The sequence below is a fragment of the Ambystoma mexicanum genome (genome assembly GCF_040938575.1).
Source record: "Ambystoma mexicanum isolate Mex_15411 chromosome 12 unlocalized genomic scaffold, UKY_AmexF1_1 Mex_chr12_unloc.2, whole genome shotgun sequence".
Classification (NCBI taxonomy): Eukaryota; Metazoa; Chordata; class Amphibia; order Caudata; family Ambystomatidae; genus Ambystoma; species Ambystoma mexicanum.
This window is the reverse complement of record NW_027182323.1, coordinates 7,874,833-7,898,480: the sequence shown is the minus strand read 5'-3', so window position 1 is coordinate 7,898,480 and position 23,648 is coordinate 7,874,833. Positions and strand designations below refer to the sequence as shown.

The 23,648-nt window shown below is 46.7% G+C and overlaps 1 non-coding gene across 1 annotated transcript; it reads left to right on the top strand.

Annotated features, from left to right (window-relative positions):
* The first annotated feature begins 21,007 nt into the window (after positions 1-21,007).
* Positions 21,008-21,080, top strand: TRNAM-CAU (transfer RNA methionine (anticodon CAU)). The gene has a single exon. It is a non-coding gene; the product is annotated as a tRNA-Met (tRNA).
* The last annotated feature ends 2,568 nt before the right edge of the window (positions 21,081-23,648 follow it).

Genomic DNA, 23,648 nt, shown 5'->3' with positions numbered 1-23,648 from the left:
CATTAAAAGGTAATTGAAATATTAATACAAAACATGCATTTTGGACAATGTGCAAATAGTGCTACCCAGTGAGGCACAATCATTAAAGTGCAAGTTCTGTTATTCAACCAAAACACAAGATTCCCTGATTCACAATGTGCAAACATAGACAAAGATTAAAAATATGTTAGTGCAAAATATTCAAATAACCCTGATATAGCCCCTACAGGTTTCTGAATTCCGTAAATATACAGTAACTTGAATGGTCTATGTCCAAAAGATGTTTCGGCGTGTAACTTTTTTTGCCTTCCTCAGGTCCTTTCAAAGGATTTTCTGACTAGACATCAGTAAAACAAAATTAGACATCTAACAACCTTGTTGGTCACTTTCACATATAGTAGCTCAATTGAGGAAATAATGGATGCATCAATTTGGACTGTTCTGTGTACTTGTCCATCTTTGCGGAGTGTTTAAAGAATATGTATTTCTTTTGGGATCATGTAGGAGTTTTCATATCCATTGGTGGCTTTTTTGCATGCCCATGGGAAAAATAAAATGTTTGCAGTCAATCTTTTGGGATCATGTAGGAATTTTCACATCAAATACATTTAATATGCCCATGGAAAGAATACCATTCATGCAATAAATCTCTTTACTTGAGATAAACGCTCCCACATGTCTCGGAAATAATTAGTGCTGGGATATACTTGTGCTGTGTATGCACATCTGCCTCTGACTGCAAAAATGATTTCCTTCTCCACCTGGCCAGAACAAAATCATTTTTTCATATATAATAGTTTTTCCCTCAGTTCCTGTCTTTTGAGGTTAGCGAGAGTACTTGCTGCTTTCCCAGCATCCTGGCATCCCTCCTATTTCTTTTGGTCCCGTCTTAGGACATGGCAGCTCCTTTTGTGCTACTACCTTAGCTTCCCCCTTGTTGACCATCAAGGTTGTACTCTATTGTTTTGTCTGTGCTCCAGTAGTCATTTATCATTTGTTAGGTCTTGATGTAACTGTCTTCATACGGGAACGTCTTTCGCAACATCCATCTCAAGGTGGTCCACTTCCCCTTAAATCGACTTTGGGTTGTGCAGAGCGACAGGTGCATGAGGCACTGCCTCTGGTGGTTGTGATTTCAGTTTCTATGAATGTTCTGGATTTATGACATTGGGGAAGAGAGAGCACACATAACAGCTCTCCTTCATTGTTTCCTTCCCCACCTTGTTTATGTGCTTGTACCACATGTTGTTGGACACATGGGCTGAATTAATTAGATATGAATTTACCTGTTCAAAATCTATTTTTGTATTTCGTTTAACTCTTTTTACTTTTCTAGTAGTTTTGCTCATCCGCTGAGATAGGGCTTCCGTCACAGCAAGGATAGGGGTTGTGTGGTAATAAGGGCTAGAGTATGTGCGTGTGAGGAAATCATTTGGTGCAAATCAAAGAAGGTACAGAAATAGAGACAACAGAAGGCACAAAACATCAATACAGTGGATCTTATTACAGTTCCCATTTTTCTAATGAAAATGTCCTTTATGACGTCCAAACGTCTGAAGGATGGCATGGAAAGCCTAAAAAATGTGTTGTTATTGTTTAGTGTGGTAGTGAAGCTCTTCTAAAATATTGAGCAAGTACTGTATAAAACTATATAAAGCAATAATAATGAGCAAGTACTATATAAAACTGTCATGCCCGCGCCGCTGGCGCACGCATTGGCAACCATCATGGACTACTTGGTACTCATTTATCACCCTAATACTCCTTGAACAACTCCTTTTCACGCCTTGGTCTTTTATTTCCATTTGCTCAACTTTGGTTCTTTCTTATTTTATTCAATTAACTACATTTACCATAATGCACCTGGCTACAGTCCTCAATTCCTGGCTATTCTCATTCATCGTTATTGGGACCACAATCCCCAGAAGCCCTAGCAGCCAGTGCTGCTTCCACCTGCTCAGGACCAGAGAGGGAGGAGGCAGATTGTCTTCAGGTGTGCTGCTACAGGTGCTGTAATTAGCCTGCCTCAGAACAGGGCAGGGCTGTATATAAGAAGCTGCCTGCAGGAGCACAGTGTCTTGCATCTTGAGTCTCCCCGCTCCTGTTTGCCTTGACCCTTTACTTTGTATGCTGTTCCTGTTGCTACATTATCCTGTTTTGTTCCAGTGCCCTTTCCGGGCTCCCTGCCTTGCAGCCGATCACGCTCCGCTGCCTTCTACCTACAGCCCTTGTCCTCTGGGCTTCCTGCCTTGCAGCCTATTACAGTCCTCTGCAGCCCTCTACATTCAGCGGCCCTGCTCCTCTGGGCTCACTCCTTGCTGCCCTGCTCCTCTGGGTTCCTTGCCCTGCAGCCTGCCTCACTCCGGCTGCCTACAATCCTTGTCCTCTGGGCTACCTGCCATGCAGCCTGCCTCACTCCGGCTTCCTACCGTCCTTGTCCTCTGGGCTCCCTGCTCTGCAGCCTGCTTCACTCCAGCTGCCTACAGTCCTAGTCCTCTGCTGCCTGCCTTGCAGCCTGCCTCACTCCGGCTGCCTACAATCCTTGTCCTCTGGGCTCCCTGCCCTGCAGCCTGCCTCACTCCGGCTACCTACCGTCCTTGTCCTCTGGGCTCCCTGCCCTGCAGCCTGCCTCACTCCGGCTGCCTACAGCCCTTGTCCTCTGGGCTCCCTACCGTGCAGCTTGCAACCTTCTGCTGTCTCCAAGCCCTTGTTCCCTGGGCTCCCTACCTTGCAGCCTGCACCTCTTCGCTGCCTACATCCCTGCTCCTCTAGGCTCCCTACCTAGCGGCCCTATTCTTTTTGGCTCTCTGTCTGTCGCCTACTACTAATCTCTCTCTGTCCTGTTCTTCTGGACTCCCTGCCTTTCAGCCTACTACAGTCCTCCGCAGTCCAATACAGTTTGCCTGCACCTAGTGCCACTCTTGACTGCAGACCTGCTTCCTACTTTGCAGCCTTCTGTTTTCCTGACTGCTGCTCCTTGTTCTCCTCCTTGAGTCCTCTGTACTCCACCTTAGGTTATCTATTTCAGTCTAACTGCCTTTCCTTCATTTCCTTCTGCTAGATTGCTCATTGACTTCCTTTTCGCTGGATATTTCTGTTCTTGTCTTCTCATGTGTCTTATGTAATCCCTTTGTACAGAGCTTGCCTGTTGGTTTCCGACAGGCAACCTCTGCCCCTTCTTTTGTCGCGTTTTCAGTGTTACAGACACCCACTGCTGTTGTTCCCAGCCATGAGCATACAGCGTGGGCCTCTCTTATAGCAATCTGTGCAGAAGGCTGGAGTTTCCTAAGGTTCGTGGAACACTCTTTCCAATTCCAGTATACATCCCAAGAGGGAATCCATTTTGTTTGTACCTTTGTATCTTTTGCCCCTTTTGGCTCACAGCTACTGTTTCCTACTCTTCTTTCTTGTTGAACTTCCTGCTGTGTGTGCTTATCTGCTACCTTACCTCAGCACAGCCACCCAAACCCTACTTGGGTACCCTATGCCACTCTTGACACAGTGCCATTCCTGACAGAATGCAAGACCAAAAAGATTCTTGTTCCATAGGCAGGAAGGGCACACACAGACCAAAGATGCTTTCTTTTCGGTTCAAGAAACCTCTGCAAAAATCTAATGTTTTCTTAAGGACTGCAAACAAAAACCATAGTTTAAAAGACAGACTCGCCCTAGTAAACAAAGGTTTACAAGCACAGTACTACACTCACTGGCTCACTGACCCTTCCATGTGTAACTACTATGACATTTGCAACTATGATCCGCAGTCTCTATCTATAGAAGAGCTACAGCAAGAAAATGAATTCCTGCAGATTTTGTTAGCCCAACCAGTGGAAAACACTCATGCAGTTTCTGGCATTTCTTCTGACACTACATTCGACATTCAGCCAGTACACAAACCTTGTATTCCTTTATCCCAGGCTTCCCGGTCTCAGGACCAATGTTGTAACACTGCTTCAGCCAAGGATATTGCACTCATTGTGGCAGACTCTCAACCAGAGTATGCTGTTGCCAAAGTGATATGCTCAAGATCATCTTGGCAAACTACACAACCTCCCCTGACTGCTGTAAACACTCATTTAACCGGACAAGGCATTCAGTATCCTGAGGTTAGTGCAGCTGGTCCTGGGTACAAAAGACCAATACTGACCATCGGTTGTCTTAATGCTTCCCCAGTAACTACTAACCATGATAACTCTAAGGTCAGTCTTCCTATTGCAACACCCAAATTTTCTGCTGCACCAGATTCTGAAGCTGTAGAACAGGCTAATGGAACATACCTGTTACAAGAACAACTCTTAAGCCTTAAAAGACAAACCGAAGACCTCTATGATGAATTTGTCTATCTGCATTATAAGAATCTAGCTAAGGGACACAATTTACTAGACCATCTGACACTATGTCCAACACCCGACATTCTGTCTTTAGAGTTTAACAGATTAAGGCCTGTACTGGTAACACAGAAGAGGATACAGACCTATACAGAGCAGTTGGAAGACCTGAACTTGGCATATACATACCAGTTAAAGCTTGACACCGCTCATTCACTTACTAGCCACAGTAACACAGGCTGCCGTTCAGATAGTGAAGAATGGACTCCTCCAGTGGGCCAGATCGCTCACACGGCCATTACACCAAAGATCAAGTGTAATCATCTGACTGGACATTCCGCTGAGTCAAAGGATTGTTCCATTCTTGCCCTTGATGTCAGTCCTTTACTCCCACTTACAGCCTCTACTGAAGTGAGCAGATCTGAGATGTATTCTGCTTCTATGAACATTGGCACTCCTGACCAGGAGTCAGATCCTGAAACATACCCAGTACCTGTCTGGAATCCAACTTTGCCTACTGTCAATACCCCAGATCCATGTATCAACTTGGGCACACAAGACTTTGCAGGCCAGCCTTCGGAAGGCTTACCCTTTCCTGGTACTACATCCACCATGCTACTTGTTACAAGATCTGCTAGCCCTATCTCTGCTGCTCCCCCTGCTAGTACTCCTGAATCTGCTACTGATGCCTCATCTCAGATCACTCCTACTGCAGTCGAAGCACCCCCTTCCTCTCTGCCTGCAAGGACAGTACCTGTTGCAAAGCCAGTTAAAAGTTCTCCTATTAAGGCTACAGCTCCGGTAGATCCTGTTGGTGCCTCTGCAGCACCTAAACTACCAGTCACGACACCATCAGTCTCAGTTGCGTCCCTGTTGGCTGGTGCTCCTGTGACACCTATACTTCCAGCTGTTACAGCATCTGAACTTCCTACTGCCATTCCTGATCTTCCTGCAACTCATGGTGTTCCTGCAACATTTGTTACTCCTGAAGACTCTGTCGCAAATCTTCATGTTGCCATTGCTGCTTCTGACTATTTGGACGACCGTCCTAGAGCAACCAATTCAGCTGAATCTCTGGTTCCATCTTTCAGCACTGTACCATTGCCAGTCCTAAGGAAGACCACTTCTTTCAAAGCAATATATGCCGTGGAGTCTGCAGCACATCTCCACAGTTCCTCAGTTCATGAACGCACTGTTGGGTTTTTGGTCCCTAAGAAGTTGTCTTTTCTGAATTATACCTCAAAGGTTTGAAACATTGGTAATGTCTCCTCCCTTCAAGACTCTCACCTTGCAGCATTAAACAGTTTTTGGTGCTTCATGATGTGCCTTTTTGGTATAAGACTCTCTCGCGGTGTGACAGGCCTTGGACGTGCTCTTCTTGTTGGTCAGTCTTCAGGGGGCCTGGAGAGGGGCATGGAGAGGGGCATACTGTCATGCCCGCGCCGCTGGCGCATGCATTGGCAACCATCATGGACTACTTGGTACTCATTTATCCTCCTAATACTCCTTGAACAACTCCTTTTCACGCCTTGGTCTTTTATTTCCATTTTCTCAACTTTGGTTCTTTCTTATTTTATTCAATTAACTACATTTACCATAATGCATCTGGCTAAAGTCCTCAATTCCTGGCTATTCTCATTCATCGTTATTTGGACCACAATCCCCAGAAGCCCTAGCGGCCAGTGCTGCTTCCACCTGCTCAGGACCAGAGAGGGAGGAGGCAGATTGTCTTCAGGTGTGCTGCTACAGGTGCTGTAATTAGCCTGCCTCAGAACAGGGCAGGGCTGTATATAAGCAGCTGCCTGCAGGAGCACAGTGTCTTGCATCTTGAGTCTCCCCGCTCCTGTTTGCCTTGACCCTTTACTTTGTATACTTTTCCTGTTGCTGCATTATCCTGTTTTGTTCCAGTGCCCTTTCCGGGCTCCCTGCCTTGCAGCCGATCACGCTCCGCTGCCTTCTACCTACAGCCCTTGTCCTCTGGGCTTCCTGCCTTGCAGCCTATTACAGTCCTCTGCAGCCCTCTACAGTCAGTGGCCCTGCTCCTCTGGGCTCACTCCTTGCTGCCCTGCTCCTCTGGGCTCCTTGCCCTGCAGCCTGCCTCACTCCGGCTGCCTACAATCCTTGTCCTCTGGGCTACCTGCCCTGCAGCCTGCCTCACTCCGGCTGCCTACCGTCCTTGTCCTCTGGGCTCCCTGCTCTGCAGCCTGCTTCACTCCAGCTGCCTACAGTCCTAGTCCTCTGCTGCCCGCCTTGCAGCCTGCCTCACTCCGGCTGCCCACAATCCCTGTCCTCTGGGCTCCCTGCCCTGCAGCCTGCCTCACTCTGGCTGCCTAACGTCCTTGTCCTCTGGGCTCCCTGCCCTGCAGCCTGCCTCACTCCGGCTGCCTACAGCCCTTGTTCTCTGGGCTCCCTACCGTGCAGCTTGCTACCTTCTGCTGTCTCCAAGCCCTTGTTCCCTGGGCTCCCTACCTTGCAGCCTGCACCTCTTCGCTGCCTACAGCCCTGCTCCTCTGGGCTCCCTACCTAGCGGCCCTATTCTTTTGGGCTCTCTGTCTGTCGCCTACTACTAATCTCTCTCTGTCCTGTTCTTCTGGACTCCCTGCCTTTCAGCCTACTACAGTCCTCCGCAGTCCAATACAGTTTGCCTGCACCTAGTGCCACTCTTGACTGCAGACCTGCTTCCTACTTTTCAGCCTTCTGTTTTCCTGACTGCTGCTCCTTGTTCTCTTCCTTGAGTCCTCTGTACTCCACCTTAGGTTATCTTTTTCAGTCTAACTGCCTTTCCTTCATTTCCTTCTGCTAGATTGCTCACTGACTTCCTTTTCGCTGGATATTTCTGTTCTTGTCTTCTCATGTGTCTTATGTAATCCCTTTGTACAGAGCGTGCCTGTTGGTTTCCGGCAGGCAACCTCTGCCCCTTCCTTTGTCGCGTTTTCAGTGTTGCAGACACCCACTGCTGTTGTTCCCAGCCATGAGCATACAGCGTGGGCCTCTGTTATAGCAATCTGTGCAGAAGGCTTGAGTTTCCTAAGGTTCGTGGAACACTCTTTCCCATTTCAGCATACACCCCAAGAGGGAATCCATTTTGTTTGTACCTTTGTATCTTTTGCCCCTTTTGGCTCACAGCTACTGTTTCCTACTCTTCTTTCTTGTTGAACTTCCTGCTGTGTGTGCTTATCTGCTACCTTACCTCAGCACAGCCACCCAAACCCTACTTGGGTACCCTGTGCCACTCTTGACAGAGTGCCATTCCTGACAAAAACAGTCACTCCCACACAAGTCGAATTGGAAATTACTGAACAGGGTGATAACTGATGGGTCACCATGATTCAGGCGCCCATATGTTTGTGCCACATAAAGAAAGGAATGCATGAAAGAACAATCTGGGAGGGATAATTCGGCTGTTTTCTATTATAAATGTAATGAAGTGCTCTTCAACAGTGGGATGCAATTATAGAATCATATATTTTGAATAGGCCTTTGGTTTCATGATGAATACCTAATGTGAAAGGAAAACATGTATTTCAAATGTCCATTGCGTTCACAATGAATACCTGGTGTGAAAGGAAAAGGTGTGCCTATTCTAGCTTCATGTCTTGCTCCTCCTTAGCTCTGGTCATCAAACTTGTTTGTCTCTGTTGTGGGGCTTCTTCTCTGTCTTGTTCTTCTTCTTGCATCAAATCGTCTTTGCAGTGGCGGAAGAAGGTCTCAATTCGGCAGGGCTTGACATCTCTAATATAGTTCCAAGCCTTTTTACCCCTAAGCTTAACAGCACAATCAGTGACCTGCTCTACTGTAAAGGGACCCTCAAACCTGGTGTGCAGATATACCAAGTCATTGGGGCATAGAGGTGCCTGTTTTAGTAGCTCAACTGTCGTTTCTGGTGTGTTGTCTTCCTCACTCTTTTCGACCTCTCGCGCTGTGTTCAAAGCTGTTGAGAGATAAAAGAATCACTAGCTATCATCTTAGCCAGGTAATCATGCATTTCATCACACAGAATAACAGCAGTGCCCTGGGTGTCTGTCAACGCTCTAGTGGGAGGAGCAAGTGAGAGTCACATGCATCGTCTTGTCATCATCCTCATGGGGAGTTAATTGGTCATCAGATCCAGGTTGGTTACGCAGTGCAAACAGGGCTAGGGGTAGGCAATGGAGCCATCCCTTTTTCAGTGTGGCTTTGATTTTAGCTAATTTTCCCTTCAATAGGCCATTGAGGCACTTACATATTCCATTCGAATGCGGGTGATAAGCACAGGAAAACTTGTGCTCTAGCCACAATAGGGCTGTATTGTGTTTGAATGTCTCATTTACAAAATGAGGCCCATTGTCAGACTGCGGGGCCACACCCACACCCCAATGTGGAAATACCTCACTAACGAAGAATCTGGATGCCCTAAGGGCATCACGGTGTGATCATGGACCAGCTTCTATCCATCTGGAGAATGGGCACACCACTACTATCATGTAACTGTAGCCTTGACATACTTGGATCATGTCTATGTAATCTAAATGGAGGTGTTGTAAGGGCCCAATTGGATGGGGTATTGCTCCTTGCACTACTCATAGCGTATTACCAGCATTATATTTCTTGCACACATTACAGTTGTCTATAAATGTGGCTACATGCTCTGCCATATTCTGACAGAACCACTCTTCCTCAACATGTGCGGCAAGTAAGTCCCTGCTTAAATGAGTTGGATAATGCAATTGTGCGAGGGCAACTTGTAACAATGCTGCTGGAATCACTGGCTTACCTGTGCTTTCTTGTCGCCACAGCACATTGGTAGGGGATATTGAATAGCCACTCCTTACCCACAATTCATTCTCTTCCATGGATGCCCTTCCCTGAAACTCCATTATCTGTTTTGCAGGTAGTGAACTGTACCCTTCCCTCAGTAACATATTACACACACGTATGCATGTGTGATATGGGGTATTGAACTCTGTAATTCCTGTGAAATATGATGTGCGCTTCACTTCTGCATCTGCTGCTTCACAGCCCCAGGAGACTAGGTCCTACCCTCTCGTGTGTGCTTAGCACTTCACGACCGCTATGGTTGATGGAAGTTGTAGCGCATCTATGAGTCAGCCCAATAGGGGTGCGTGCTGTAGTGGTGTGTCGTCAGTACATCGGAAGCTCCTCCTCTGCCACTGTGACAATCCAGCGTGTACTGTAGATGTCACGTAGGCTGAATCAGAATACACTGTAACTTCCTGATCCTTACATGCTTCTAGTGCCATTATGAGAGCCACCAATTCTGCAGCCTGCGACAAAAAATGTGATGGCAATCTTGCACTTGCCACTACCTTGGCTGTCCCGTCTGTGTCCATTATCACCACTGCTATACCAGTATGTCTTTCCTCCATCGCCTGAACTATCGTTGAAGACCCATCACTATAAAGTACGTCTCCCCCTTAAACGGTATTCTCCCTCACTTTAGGAAGATCGTCATACTGTTCCATGTATGTAGTACAGTCGTGCACATAGTCGTCTTCCTCCACAGGTTTGGCTATGAATGTCGCCAGCTTTACAAATCTGCATCTCACTACCTTTATTGCTGGATTCGAAATGAGTACTTCATATCCAGATGATCTATGGGTAGTCAATGTGCTGTTAGGCCTTTTGAGGATCGTAAAGAGGACATGCGCCACAAAAAGCATGGTGCTGCACCCTGTTGTGATACTTGCCGACTTCCGCTACAAATACGGCAGCTGCCAGAACCTGTTCGTAGGGGCAATTTCCTCTCATTGCTGGGCCCAGCAAGCCATTGGTTTGTGTCCTAAGGTTGTCTTTTGCGTGAGTACCCTGGTCATCACAACCCTGTTGGCGTCTGAGAACAAATAGAATTTGTCCTGGTAGGTGGGGATTCCTAGCACTGGAGCTGTGCATTTCACTTCCTTGAGTTCCTTAAATGCTTCAGTCATATTGTGTGCCCAAATCAGGTAATTTCCCCCCCTCTGTGTCCCACAGAGCCCACTCAATAGGGGTCTTGTGTATGTGCTGTGATCGAATACCCAGGCCCTGCAATAATTACGAAGACAAAGGAACTGCTGCATCTCTCTCACTGTCCGCAGTTGTGGTGTTCTGAAGATAACCTCCACCCTTTCAGGGATTACTTTTCTTCCCTCTTGAGAGATTAACTGTCCAATGTACAGTACCTCCCTCTGGCAACATTGTAGCTTTGTCTTGTTTACCCTATAAGCCTTCTCTGTTAGTACTGTCAGTAAATATACTCAGTCCTTGCAGCACTGCTCTTTGGTCCTGCTTCATATTGAAATATCATCCAGGTACTGAATAACTGTGCTCTCTGTCTGTATATTCCCTGAATCCATTTGGAGTACCCTGTTAAAGTTAGATGGTGATTCACAATACCCTTGAGGTAATCTTGGATGTTTCCACTTTAGGTTTCCATATAGGAAGGAAGTCAGGTGCTGTGACTCCTCGTGGAGCGGTATAGAGAATAAAGCATTCTTCAAGTCTATTACCATGAAATAGGTATCTTCTGGTGGAATGCTACGTAGGATTGCCGCTGGGCTGGGGACTAATGGAAATGATGCCTCAACAATCTGATTTATAGGATGTTAGTCCTGGATAAAATGCCATGATCCCCCGGTTGCCTTTTTCACCGGATACACAGCAGTGTTGCACTGTGACTCCGAAGGGACAGAAATATCTTTTTTCACTAATGCAGCGATTGCTTCATAAATGCCTTTGTCTACTTCCCTAGATGAAGGATATTGTCTTACTCTTAGTAAAATGGCCCCTGGCGTGAGCTTTATTTTGACCACCCCCCTCCTCTTAGCAGGCCCACGTCATATGGACTGTTAGTCCACAGGCTACTGCGGTAGGTCATCTTCAAGAAATAGTGGTGCTGGTTTCTCCAGCAGCAACATTCTCTGCAGTACCTCTCGATAATGTATCCACACCCAATAGGTAATGCTCATGGAGAACACTACCTCGTGGTCTGAGCGCTTGTCCGAAACAATTCTTCGTATGTCAAGTCAGTCAGTCTGTATCCTTCTCCTACTGCCACTACAGTCCTCCAAGCTTATCCCGTGCCATCAGTCCCATACAATACTATTCTTTCGCCCCTCACTATAACTGCCTCTAGTTCTATTGGTATCACTTTCCCTTCCTTCTACTCTAAGGGAACCTCTGGTCTGAACAAAAATGTATTGGGTATACATAGCAGTTTGCCTTGTATTCCTGGAATCCATGCTATTAGTACTTCTACTCCATATTGGAATAGTACATAATTCACTGGCATCCCTTCTGTGTGGTTAGTCCGCAATTTGACTGAATGAGATCCCTCACATTCATGTAGTGAATCCCTGGAGTTGAACACACTATCCCCTGATCAGTGTATGAAATGGTCATGTTAACCCTGCTCATCATGTCCCTTCCCATGATGTTCACTGGTGTCTGTCGGGAATACAGTAATGGCATAGTCAAGTCATGTTCCCCCACAGAAAGTGGAAGTTCATCGGTGAAAGGAACCAAGGTAGTACCCCTAGAAAATCCCTACACATTCATGGAAATGCCTGACATCGGATATCTCCCCATCTTAATACAGGACCTAGTCGCCCCTGTACCCATAAGGAAAGACACAGTCTTGTCACCTATGGTCATGCCTATATATGGTTCCTCGTTCGGGTCGGGTGTAACGGATAGGATCAAGCACATCAGGTTCATCTGTGGTTTGTCCTACTGTGGATACATTGTCATTCCCATCCCAGTAAAGAGGTTGCCGCCACTACTGTCACTCCACTCAGCTTCTGTATGTCAGTCTGCTTCGTGGAGTCTGTGTGTGTCATTGCTACAGCTTTTTGCTGGGTGGTGCTTGCTGTGCCTGTTGAGATAACCGTGGATATTCTTGTGTTCGCAGTGTTTTCATCGTGGGTCAATTTGGCTGCATTGGTGTTTTCCTGAGGTTGCATGAGGTTGCACTGGTTGTGGTGCATATGTCTGTGTTTGCGTGTTATCTTGGGCATAATATTCGGCCTGTTCTGTCTAACATGTTGGCTGATTTGTCATTCCCCCATTCTGCTGCATCCCGCCTCTGCTCCTGCACATTCATGCTTTGTGACCTGCGCTTCCACATTGCCAGCAGTTTATGGGACCCCCCATTATCCTCGACTGTCCCCCATCAAACCGGTCTCCATTCTTTTTCATTGGATATTCAAACCCTCTTCCCCGGGGTGGTCCACCCTGTCCCCTTGGCCAATCATTTGTATCGCCTCCTCCCATAAAGGCTCCTCCTGCTGTATGTGGTTGATTCTGTGCATTTTGGGCAACTATCCCCCCTCCACTTGTCAGCATCGCTCTTTCCATTGCGTACTTTGATCGTTTTTTCTGTACCAGCTTCGCTTCCTCCTGCATTCTGTCCTCACACTTGTTTCTCGCGTTCTCCTGCAATAGTGCACTATAGTCAGCTGAATTTCTGACCATGGTTTAGCCTCCATCCCCACTAACTTCTTCAGCTGTTTCTGTACCTGTTCTGGTAGGCCCTGGCATAATAAGTGATAAAATAATCCCACTGTTTTGTCCCACAGTTAACGAGTCAAGAGATGCCAATGCTCTTGAATCTCCTGAGTATATTGAAGTGGGTCTTCATCCGCACGCATTTTGCATGCCATAATCGTGCTTATGTCTGATGTGTCTGGGTACTGTACCCTTAGCACTTGGCATATGGCTGCTCAGCAGTTGTTGAACTCCGGGGTACCCTACTCTTTTCCAAACATTATCAGCTGCTTCCCCAAGAATAACTGAGAGTAACCTCTTCATGTCTCCCACTGCCAGTGTCTTTCCTGCTGTCACTCTCTCTAGTTAATAAATTCATTTCCCAGCCACTGCAGTCAACAAAGGCAATTTACACCTCAAAGAATCCTTATAAATATGTTGCCACGGAATGTATCGTAGTCATCCGCACCCCCCCGCTGTCATGATCCCTGCCACCATCCTTCATAGGCAAGTCATTGGAGCCAGGCTACGATTCTTCATTATGGCCTTAAGGGCCTTGCCACCTCATCAAAGACTCTCCTGGAGTCAATCCTGGCGTCTTTGAGGATGACATGGGATCTGGACGGTTCCATGTAATAATGTTGCCACAAAAATATCGCCGAAAAATTGTCGTTTTTTGTGGCAACATTATTGCATGGAACATGCAGGGGACACCCCGCAAACCCCACATTTTTTTGTTTTTCTTTTTTTTCTTTTTTTTGCCCCTGTCGCCATATATATGATCACCCAAATCATATCGCCACAACATTTTCCCGGCGATATTATTTGCGGCGACCATATATGTGGCGATATTATTACCTGATACCATCTGGACTTGTTAAATTAGCTTTTGTGCAACATGGAGGCACCCACATAGCTCAGTTCTAAGAACTGTGCAGTGCGGTCTAGTGTTTTGGGTGTGGTCAGGCCTTGGAATACCTGGGGGCTATATAAGCCATGCCCAGGCAGAGGAACATGCTTCACGTTACTCTGCGGTTAGCAGCGTGAGTCTCACCGTGTTCAGCTCGGTCTCCTGAGTTCCTTACCTGCCATCCATCGCTCACCCAGTCCAGTGAACACAGCATCTCGGCACCGCATCCATCTCCGGAACGTTGCAACCTGGAAAGAAGGGAGCGAAAACAGCATTAGTAAGCGTTTCCATATTTCAATGAAGAAAGCAGCAAGAACCATCAGACGCTTACCTGAATTCGAGCCGCTCTTGGTCAGCACCCATTCCAGGAACCTCACAACGACCTACAAAAGAGAGGAGTCACAGGTTAGCACATGAAAAGTCAAGAAGGCGCCACACATCGCACATTCACTCACCAATTAGTGCTCTCTCGGTCAGCATCCATTCTGGGACATTACAGCGGCCTACAAGAAAGAGGGGAGACACAGGTCAGCACAAGAAAAGACAAATAGCGCTGCGCATCACACATTCACTCACCGCCTCGTACTCAACCCCAATCAGCACAACAATAACCTCTTCCTGCACCTAGGGGAAGAAACAGAGACAATATCAAGGGACAAGAGAAAGAGAGAAGGACAGATTATCAAGACTGTAAAAAACAGTACGCTCACCTTAACGAACTGGAGTCACAGCAGGTCTGGACTCGAACAGGGCCCGCACCAGTGAAGCAACTAGGTTGCGATGCGCCAACACCAGCTACGCTCCCCTGCACCCAGAAGCAGGACGGAGAGCGCATCATACAAAAAAGCAAGGTGAGGAGAAGGTTTGGTCCTCCAGGGAGGTGGGAGCCAAGCAACAAGAGAAAATAGGGTTTTAAATCCGATATTCCTGTATTGCAGGCCCAATCATCGACCGAACAAATTCCAAGGGAGCAGTTCGAGAGTGCGAGTGGTCCTACCAGGGCTGAGTGGAGTCCGGGTGGATATCAGGTGAGTGTTACAGAACGCAAAGCCTCATACCACAATCCACCATGGAAACATCAGAAACCGACCAGTTAGCGCAGATGCTGGGGCAGTTACGTGCTGAAGTACGTTCAGCCAGGCAGGAGACCAACGCCCTGAGGAGGGAATTGATAGTTGCTAAAGAACGCACCGACGGATTGAGCAGGCAACTTCTCCAATCACAGGCATGACAGGCACCGCTGCCTGGTAGCGTTTCATCAGTGCCAACATCATCAGCCAATCCTGTACAGATAACCCTTCCTGGGGCAGTTCCTCTGGCGCCACCTGAACGATTCATGGGAGATCCCAAGAAGTATGCAACATTTATGAACCAATGTCGCCTTCATTTCCTTTGTAGGCCTGGGACTTTCCCTAACGACCAGTCATGGGTAGCTTTCGTTCTATCTTATTTGAGTGGCAGTGCTTCGGACTGGTCTGTACCATTCATCAGTCAGGATGATCCTCTGCTACATGACTTCAGGGTTTTCCAGCAAAAGATGGAGAAGCTCTTTGCTCGTCGTACCCATGGGCAGGCATTAGACATTGAACTTTTGTCCCTCTGTCAAGGAAACCAAGACTTATTAACATATATAGCAACCTTCAACAGGCTCGTGGTAGAAGCAGGGTGGCCTGAAGAGAAAAGAACCACATTATTCCATCGGGGCCTACGAGGGGGAGCTAAAAGACGTTCTTGCTCAAGTGGTTGATCCACCAAAAGACTGTGCAGAGTTTATTAATCTTGTTGTTCAGCTGGATCATAGGTTGCAATACCGAAGAGTAGATCTGATTAAACTGGATGCCCGCGCTGCATATGTTCGATCAAAGGACAATGTCCCACATTCAACAGAAAGTACGATGGAACCAATGCAGATCGGAAGGGTAAGTGTCCCTTTAATTAAGGCTGAAAGAGACTAGAGAAGGCAACAGGAGTATGTTTATACTCTGGAAAGCCAGGCCATTTCCTTAAAGAGTGTCCAGTGAAACCACCAAGGAGAACGGTTGGGGCAACAGAGAAAGAAGATACTAACAAGGAGTCGGAAAACTACCAAGCCTGACAAGTGTAGGTGACCGTTTGTCGAGGGAAGAAAGTGAACTACAGACCTCCCATTTTGCGTTGTCAGTGATCTTGATCAACCACCAGCAACCATCTGAGATGCATGCCGTAGAAGCATACATAGACAGCGGAGCAGTTGGAAACTATATGGACCAAGATCTCGCAGTAAAGATGGAGCTTCCCTTATGCCCAAAGTCGACCACTGAAACGGTCACCACCGTTGATTGTACGGAAATAGCTTCTGGTCCAGTATCCCAATCTACAGCAGTCTTAACCCTTGTGTGCCAGGATGGACACCGGGAATCTATTGCTTTTGGCCTCATCAAGGCGCCTCAGTTTAGGTTAATCTTAGGGATGCCGTGGTTGGTAACTCACAATCCTCGAATATATAGGCGTGCAAAGAAGTTGACCTTTTCCGAAAGTTGTGCTCTCACTTGTTACCACAGAGAAAAGCAGCAAACAGATACAAGTACATCTGCTCATGGAACAGCGGCAATAATTCTGGGTGTAACCGGAACCCTACCAAGTGAATACCAGGACTTTAAAGATGTATTTCAGAAAGAACAAGCTAATACCTTTCTGCCGCCATATAACTGTCAGATCGACCTGGTACCCGGTGCACAAATCCCTTGTGGTCGAATCTATGCACTCACCGAACCAGAAAACCAGCATTTGAAGTCTTATTTAGATCAATACCTGGCAAATGGTTTTATCTGCCCATCTAAGTCACCAGCAGCCTCTCCTCTATTCTTCGTGCCGAAGAAGGAAGGAGATTTGAGGACTTGCATTGGCTACCGCACATTAAACCAAATCACTGTAAAAAATCACTACCCACTCACACTTATTCCGGAACTGTTAAATCAAGTCAAAGATGCCCAAATCTATACTAAACTGGACCTTAGAGGAGCGTACCATCTTGTTCGAGTAAAAAAGGGGACAAATGGCAAACCGCCTTTCGTACCAAATATGGCCTATACGAATACCAGGTAATTCCCTTTGGGCTTTGCAATGCTCCCACTGCATTCCAGTACTTCATGAACAACGTCTTAAGAAAATGAATTGACATTTGTGCTCTAGTCTACATTGATGATATCCTAGTATATTCAGCTTCAAAACAGGACCACGTCAAGCATGTTTGCTCTGTTCTTGCAAAACTCTGCCAACATCAACTATATGCCAAACTCGAAAAATGCTCATTTCATGTCACCGAAGTGGAGTTCCTCGGTTTCATCCTCACCCCAAAAGGAATCCGAATGGACGTTCACTAAGTAGATGCCATTCTTAATTGGCCGTCACCAAATTCGTTCGAAGGAATCCAGAGCATGCTGGGTTTTGCAAACTTCTACCGCCGATTCATCCCAGGGTTATCTCAGATAGTGCATCCGATCCCATCATTATTAAGAAAAAACAATAAGAAACTCCAATGGACAGAAGAAGCAGAGAAGGCCTTCCAAGAACTAAAGGTGAGGTTCATTTCTGCCCCGATTCTACGACATCCTCGTCCGGATCTCCCTAACGTGGTAGAAACGATGCCTCAAGCATGGCAATGGGAGCTGTTCTCTCGCAAAGGGACCCCAAAACTGTTCAATTGCACCCTGTAGCATTCTGGTCACGTAAGTTCTCACAACCCGAACTCAACTACGCTATCACGGACAAAGAACTTCTAGCCATCAAGTCAGCCTTTAAGGCCTGGCGACGTTATCTCCTAGGTGCCAGGCATACAATCACCGTAATAACTGACCATCGAAACCTACAATACCTGAAAACAACAAAGGCTCAGTCTTCACATCAACTACGCTGGGCCCTCTTCTTCGCGGAATACGATTATGTGATAACGTTTCGACTGGGAGTCAGAAACAGAAAGGCTGATGCCCTTTCCCGTATGGGTATTGATGAGAAGGTATATATGACCCCAGATCCAGTGGCCATCATTCCAAGTGACAAACTCCTGGGCCTTACAGCAACAATGACTCAGAGCGAACTGCAGGAGAAGATTCAACACTTGATGAGTCCTAATCTATTACAAGAGTGGAGCACACAAGGAGAATACCATACAATTAAAGACCAACTACCGTATTTCAGGAACTGTTTATACATACCAAGTAAAGAATTACAAGAACAAATCATCTCTGTCTATCACGACTCTTTAATTGAGGGTCATCCTGGAATTGCTAAAACTCTAGCCAAAATAAAACAAAGCTCCTGGTGGCCCCTTTGGCGCAAGAACGTTATTCACTTTATCCTATCCTCGGAGTGTGTGCACAATAATAATCACTGAAGCAAAAACCAGCTGGACTCCTTCGACCATTGGAAATTCCACCGGCACCCTGGCATACACTGTCTCTCGATTTCATCACCGACTTACCTCCCAGTCAAGGATTCAACACCATTCTAGTGGTCGTGGACTTATTTTAAAAAATGGCACATTTCGTTCCTTTTAAAGGTCTCCCGAATGCATCTAGCCTGGCAAAGGTATTTCTTGAACATATTGTGCGGCTACATGGGTTTCCTTCGGTGCTGATCTCAGACCAAGGTACTCAATTTGTGTCTTACTTCTGGAGGAAGTTCTGTTCTATGACCCAAAGCGATATTCGATTATCCACTAGTCACCATACCCAAACGGATGGTCAAACAGGAAGAATGAACCAAACACTCGAACAATACCTACGCTGTATGCTACATCAAGTGGAAGGAAGTTGGATGGACTTGTTTCATGGACAACGAGCAGAGGCATTCCAGCAATTATTAATCTGCTGATGCATCAGGTCCGGTTCTCTGGGGAGAGTACCTTGTGGTTAGCCTGGGTCAGGTAGACAGATTGGAGAATGGTGGTTCAATGTGTATGCTTCTGATGAAAAGATAAGTTGAATTAGTGCTTGGAAATGCAGGGCAAAAGATTTGATCTGTTCAGTTTTAGGTCTCTTGAAACATGGCTCGTTCATTCAACGCCGAGCACACTCCACACAGTTTTGACCTAGCACAGCCAGTTTGATGCACCCTTCTTCCACCACTACTGCTGTAAGGGCCAGCTGTGTGCTGGAGGATCTGAGAGTTGATGGCAATGGGAACTTTGCAGGCATAGAGTCCCTGTCTATTGCCGCTCAGCATGTGAGTGCGCTTTACGTGGAAATGCCCCAGAAACTGCAGGCACATGCAGTTCACTGCAAATTTTGCTCGGTCCTGTGAACGAGACTGTAAATATGGAGCCAGAAAGTGCATTAATGTATTATCCTAATTATGTGCCTTTTTTAAGTGGACTCGCTTAACAGAGCAAAGCGCAGAAGCATCATTGAGACACAAAGTTTACATATTTACTTTGCTGCTCTTATGATGCAGCTATCTGTGTGCCAGCAACAGAGCTTCACCAACCAAAAAGCACCTGTTTAAAAGAAAAACCCTCTTCAAGGTTCATGAATTCCCACCTGAATTCCTTTATGCGCTACAGAGTGCCTTGACCAATGGATAGATGAATGGATGGATGGACGGCATAGGTTGGTGTATATAGTAATGGATCCATGGATGGATGGATGGGCAGGAGGAAGTTGGGCCAGCTGGAATTTTGTGACAATGAATCTCCATATCAGTGTTTATTGCACAACTTATTTTGTTGCATGTGTTAAATCACTGAAAGTACAGTGTGTTTATATAGATTTTTCAGGTTGCCATTATCTCACCTTCTGGGACGTATAGCTTACTATTCAGGATGTGAAAATTAAAGCCACAAAATATTCTTTTCGCTTAACATGTTGCTATACGGATTTACATGTTGTCATGTGGCTCGATTATGCCATTTCTGTTTTTTGTAAGTAAACTCTATAAGACATTATTACTGAAGGCCTTGAAATCCAAACTATTTGTACCCAGTCAAGCTTGGAAGGTATGTGATCAAATTTGAAGAGTGGCGCTTAGCGTTCAGCCAAAGTTTGTGATCCTCCTAGTCCATTCCACCCACCCCCCTCCAACAGCTGTTTGGCCATCCCACTCCCTCCTTTTTGGATGCAGCCAGAGTACCACTAGTTTCGTATTTCCACTTCCACCACTGCACACATCACAGTCCCCAGAATTGTACAGCACATGCATTAATCCACTCCTTTTCATGCATAGCCTGTTCTTGCAGGGGTGAGTTGTCGGATTGGCTTGGGGTCCGCGGTGGCACCAATGGAGAGTGGTAGATTGAGGCAGCGTGGGCCAGCCCAGGTACTCGCATTCACAACGTGGGGTGTATCTGTGATTCTTCTGTAATGCCGGGTGATGCCTGTGCGACACACAACCTAATTCAACAGATTCCTGCGGCAGGTGTGTTCACCCACTGGATTATCATACCGGTGCGTGGCCTCGAGCATAACGTGTTCTTGCAGGAGCTATGCCCTGCAAGTTCAGAGAGTTGTGGTATCGCCAGCGGTAACAGGTGGCCCCAACAAAGTGTGGGAGTTGTTGGCAGTGTGTGCCAGGTACTCAAGACCAGCTTACAGGATGTGAGCTGCCTCTGTAAGGCAGGTCACACCTGATACCATAACATGCCTCCACAGATTTCTGCAGCAGGTGTAGTCGCCCATTTGGTTATCTTACCGGTGCATGCAATGTTGTGAATTGACGTGATTCACGGATGCTGGTTTGAGGGCCCCTCTTTTTGAGGCGAAGGACTGGCCACTTTTCTTTTAGGTGCCCGGCCGTCTTTCTTGTCCCAGTCCGAGCCTGACTGCTATATGACAGCTTTTACGCACTCTCGTGGTCATGCAGGAAGCTGATCAGCAGGCAAACCTTCCCTCCAGCATCCCACCAGAAAATGGAGGCTGGCTCCATCCCTGGATCTATACCGCAAGGGATGCAGGCCATTCTAGTATACATCACATTTCCTTCACTGTTGACAACTTTCTGCGCCGTCTAGCGGTGAAATTCGATCAGCATGACTAACTCCCCTCACCCTCTCTGGTTGTAGACGACTTTTTCTGCAAGGGAAATCACCTTCAGTAAAAATGTTTATGGGTGAAATGAGCTCAGCAGGTGTTCTACTTTTCAACATTGTTTTTTTTTATCCGATTCTGTAGTATTGTGGCAAGTTTTAGATGCAGAATCATTAGCATATGCAGAACAAAATCGAATCTGAAAACTATTATTGGTAGTCTTAAGGAGAGTTTGAATGTAATGATAGCAGTGACAGCATGGAAGCCAATATACATAAATGCAATTGGCCTGGGTTTCTGATATAAGCCGTGTTGAGGTACACAACGACAGTGCCTTCTTAGCGCAGTAGGCAGCGCGTCAGTCTCATAATCTGAAGGTCGTGAGTTCGAGCCTCACAGAGGGCATTTACTTTTGACTATTCATTAGAATCAACTGCTTCGGGCCTTTTCAACCTTTACTTTTAAATATTATTCTCCTTCGGCTGTTGTGCAGATCCATGAAATCACTGCACATTCTCACTCCAATTCATCCATTCGTAAATCAAGTCATCCATTAATAAATCACATTAATTGCAGTAACAGTGGCCTGGTTTTCGATTAATCTCAAAGGAACGCGGGATTACCAGCTCATGTCATTCAAAGTGCAGGAGAAAGATAGTTTGTGCTCGTGTGTAAAAAAGCATGTGATCCAGGCAACGTATGGTGCCGCACTCAAACCAATATATATGGATCCGGGGGAATCTCATCACGGATTACGTTGAAGGTTGACAGGAGATTTCAAAAAATGAATTCCCAAAATCACACAGGTCTGCCATTTTCTTGATATCCACTCCTGTCAATAAGAATGGTCCAGTGCCTTTGAAAGCCTACCGGTTAGTTATCAAGGCAACCTATAGATTCAAGAAAGCATCCCATTTTGGGTCCGAGAACAAGACAACTGCAGTTGCTTCATCTGAGCTGTACATTGAAACACAACACAAAAACCAAAGTCTAGCATCATCTACTCTCGGGGCATTATGTACTAATGTGCTTTAAATGGGCGGGTACTTGCCAGCCCAGAGTAGCGGCATGTCTTTTATCGGAAAGACTATGGTGTTCCTTACGAGTTTGCCGGTAAGCCGCCAACAGCAAACACAGCTTACTGCTTCCACCGCCCGATATCCCGATATTACCGGGATATTGCAGCTGGCGCAGTCACGGTAAGTGCCCATTGAGAACCACTGAATCACTGGCACCGCTGTTAACGGTGCCAGTGATACAGTGAATTCACTGCCGGCAGGGGCCTGAAAATGAGAAACAGTTCAAATGTTTTTGCCTTGAAAACAGGCAAAGACTTGGATAACTCTCTGCAACTTAATTTTGGGCTTTGAGCTACAAAATAACTAATGTCCCCTCATTACTATTCACTGACGATTACAAAGAGATGTTAAGTGTTCAAATACCACGGTGGTCGCTCTTTTCTGCCTGAGCGGGGTTGTTTACCTTGCTTGTCACACAGCCATCCTCAGATCACCGACGAGATATGAGAGAAGAGAGGCACTGCATTTTATTGCCGGCCCATACAAACCCAGAGATTTCTTGCTCTTCCCCAGGTACTCGGAGAAGAGCATGAAAACCCAGAGACCCTGGGACAATCCCCAAGGTTTGATAGGTCTCGGTGGGGCACATAACACGCCAAATGGGATTGTGGATGCTTGGGAGTTCGGAAGGGCAAGGACAGTGTCCTGTGAAACCATTTTGTGAAGTTGTCCACCCTAACAACGAGGGTTTTGCCATTCGACCAACAGCACACGGCAAATAGGTGCCCATGTCCCACCTCGTTTTGGGCTGCTGCATCAGATGCAGCCTGGAGCTGTGAGGGACATGGACACCAGACAGTGTTGCATGCTCTGACTTCAGCTCCAGTCCTGCGCGCATTTACTAGTCTGAACTTCTGAAAGAAGTCAGGTCATTTCTTTCCGGGGTCAGAGTGTACGACTCCAGAAAGAAATGATTTGACTAACTTCTGAAATCGGACTAGTGAATGCGCTCAGGGACTTAAGAAAGTAAAGTTCTAGCTGCAGCGCACACGCCGTTGTTTATCAAATGGCGCGGCGGAAACGATTGCATGTCAGTTTAGTCTGGATTTTCCAAGCTGTGTTTGGGGGACATGTTGCAGGACTTTTTTGTGGCTCGCTCCCCCACTCTTGCAATGCTGTATACTCCCCTGGGGTCAGGAGTGGCAGGGAGCGGTGTGTGGGGGTCATCTCCAAAGAATAAATGACACACCTGAAAGTTATTTGCATGGCCAGTCACTGACAGATTCCGACCTGCATTCCAGAACACCTAATTTTCCAGAAGCGCTCCTCTGAATTTGAAATGTGCAAGTCCCCAGTTTGAAACCAGATAAGAGTGCCCAATGGGTTAATGGACTGACTTCAGACCTCTCTGTATAACCTGCAGGCCACACATCCAGTTCTGGTGAGACTCCGATGCATGTTTGCTTGATAGGCTGGGAACTTTAGTCATCTCGCCTGGTCTCGAGAAGTTGCCCTGTTTGATTCGCAGCACAGAAAACTTATCAGCACTGACATTAAGCTTCACATATTTTCCTCATGTCAGTCGGGTGCAGAGAGACACGTTTGTATGCTGTGGGTTACCGAGGTAAGAGTGCACAAAACATAGGCACAATTGATAGTGGGCTTGCAGGCACTTGGAGGGGCACTAGGCGTTGGGTGACCATGCATGGCTCCACTTGTAACACACTTTTCAAAACTGTCCATCAGCCACCAAAATGCAACCTCCCCCCAAACAAAAGTTGAGAGTTGCTCAAACCCTGTATTTATACCTCAGGGGATTCAGGGCACTGTAGTTTGCATCTCATTTCCTTCACTGCTGTCAGGGGCGGACTGCCCTATCGGACGTTCTGCCACCGGCAGAATGCAATTCGGACTCGGGATGGCCTGGGGACAGTTTTACAAGCCACCCTGGGGC